This window comes from Sinocyclocheilus anshuiensis, unplaced genomic scaffold (genome assembly GCF_001515605.1).
Source record: "Sinocyclocheilus anshuiensis isolate Anshui unplaced genomic scaffold, SAMN03320099.WGS_v1.1 scaffold1254, whole genome shotgun sequence".
NCBI classification, from domain to species: Eukaryota; Metazoa; Chordata; class Actinopteri; order Cypriniformes; family Cyprinidae; genus Sinocyclocheilus; species Sinocyclocheilus anshuiensis.
In genome coordinates this window covers 365692-368343 of record NW_015557130.1, presented here as the reverse complement: position 1 = coordinate 368343, position 2652 = coordinate 365692, and the positions used below count along the sequence as shown (strand labels likewise).

The following is a 2652-nucleotide window of genomic DNA, read 5'->3' as shown; positions in this document are numbered from 1 at the left end:
TTTTTTTTTTAATCTCTGGGATCCATTGCTGTGCCCAGTTTGCAAAGGCCTTTATATCTAAACATAATACACAGATATTAATTTGTTTGCAAATGTTTAACCTGAATATGTACTCTTAAAATGTAATTACTTATTTTTGTCATATTGTGCTCCTGTTTCTACGACTGATGAAGAAGAGATGTCAGTCGGCCTATTGACCGTGATCCCTGAGCTGAGGACTCTAGAGCCATACCTAACTCACTGCATTTAATGCCACATCTACTGCAATCATTTTGGAAGGTACAATTGTATTGGATGATCTGGAAAATCCTCCCCAAGATATGCCTGCTCTTTGGACTTGGATTTATGCTATGACATTATAGTATCCTCCAGTACTGAAGGACACCTTTGATTTCATTCAATGGCTGAACCTAGAATGCATTCTCTGAAAAATCTTCTGATGTAGAAAGATGTCATTGTGGCGTGATGGAGCATTTTTCAGTGTAATTGTTCATGATTGATCATAATTGATTTAGAAACAGGTAATTCTAGAAAATGGTAAATCTAGATTTACAAGGTGTCATAAAAGGGATGCTGATGTTTTTTTTTTTTTCTATTTATTTCCTGAGTGCAGTATGTGCAATTTTTCTTACAGTGTTAAATTGTTGATTTGATAGCATGCCTAAAAAGTAATGACTTGAAGTAACATTGTTTTAAACAAATAAATGCCCTGTTGTTGTGCTAACAATCTGTTTTCTGTCTTTGTATTAACCACTTTAAGTTTTGAGTACAGCTTACTTGAGAAATTTAAGGCAATCTGTTTCCACACATTTGTCTAGTAATGTGAACAAAGCAGACTTGTTAAGAGAACTGTTTTGTTTGAGTTCTCTGCACTAAGCTTAACTTAAATCTCTAAGTTGGCTGAACTTGTCAAATTGAGTTAGCAACACTCAAGTTTTTAACCTATACATATACACTAGTTACCTATACAAAGTTACAGTAAGTTTTATTAACTCAAATTATAAACTAATTTGCTTGAGAAATTTGAGGCAATCAGTTTCCACAGGTTTTCCAAGTAAGTTCAACTCATTACTTTTTTACAGCACAGGTCTGTGTGCAGGTTCACAGGTTTCTCCGTCTCTGGATAACAGAGAGTGATGCTCCTGAACACACAGACGTCTCCAGTAACCCACACATCTCAGCTATTGCAGCACAATGTCCCAGTCTTATCCAGCGTTCTGCTCGTTACAGCATCAGTGTCGCTCGCGTATGAGAGGCATGAAATGCTGCAGAAAGGGGAGCGACGAACACGACTATCAGATCACTGCACTCTAATCTGAGATTTACACGGCTGCTTGAGCTCCTCTCTCCCTCCGACGCTCTGAAAAACCACCGCCCGCTTCAGAGCCATAAAACAGCCGCGGCTGTGGAAGATATCATGTCCACATTTCCTGCGCTGTAAAAATCATAGGGCCCTGAGTAACGCATTATCGCAATGCTTCCAGATGGCTGACTTCGGAGCTTGTTTGTAGTTCTCATTATTCTCAATGATAATTCTTGCTACTCTAAAATCCTCACTAGATGCTAAAACCCTTTTTTTTTGGCATATTTACGTGCTGCACATTGAGGAACACAACTATATCACTGTCAGTTATACTGTGTGTAACTCATGAGAAGACGTGGACATTAGCTTTGCTGATTCTTTTCTGCTCTTTTTGAATCTTGCGAGCCCCGGTCTGCATTTACCTTCATCACAGTTTTCAATAATTCTCCTTTTGTGTTTGGCAGAGAATGAAAGTCATGCAGGTGTGAATGACACGAGGGGAGTAAATGATGGCAGAATGATGATTTCTGGGGGATTCGTGTGTGAATGTGGTAAGTGGTACATGCCTGTCCTCTGGAAGTTCTCCAGCTCTTCGCTCTTCAGCTCTTTGATGGATGCAGTAACAGATTTAAATGCCCCTTTCAGCCGTTTGCCCAGCACCACGTGATCAGGTTCAGCTCGCAGACGAATGCCGTATTTGTCCTTGTCGGTGGACAGAGTGAGCTGGCGAACATTCAGCTCCTGATGGGAAAAAAAAGTAAAAAAGTCACACCACTTTGAGAACGACACAACAAGATGTCAATCATTCTACTGCTAGAAAAATGACACTTCATCATTGACCTCTGACAGCACTTCATCCCCTCAGTACAGGACACTCACAGGCACGAGCAGGGTTACATGCAGGGATAGAAATCTGATAAAATTGTGCTCATCCTCGGGGCATCCCAGATTAGGATGAGTTAGTTTCTTCATCAGGTTTGGAGAAATGTAGCACTGCATCAGTGTCTCAGCAATGGATGCTCTGCAGTGAATGGGTGCCGTCAGAATGAGAGTCCAAACAGCTGATAAAAACATCACAATAATCCACAAGTAATCCACATCACTCCAGTCCATCAGTTAACATCTGGAGAAGACAAAAGCTGAAACTAATCCAGCATTAAGACATTTTTAACTAAAATACATAGAGTCCATGATGTCCAGTGAAAAAGTGTTCTGATCTGAATCAGGGGAGAAATCTGCACAGATCAAGCAGCGTTTAAACAGCTCTAAACAAATATGTGGCTGGATTTTGATGTGAGAGACAACAGCAGATGCACTTTTTCACTGGAGGAAGCGTTATTATGGATTAT

The 2652-nt window shown here is 40.2% G+C and overlaps 1 pseudogene; it reads right to left on the bottom strand.

The window, feature by feature from the left end:
- LOC107677939 (isoleucine--tRNA ligase, cytoplasmic-like) overlaps positions 1 to 2652 on the bottom strand; it is a 75890-nt pseudogene that overhangs the window by 7715 nt on the left and 65523 nt on the right.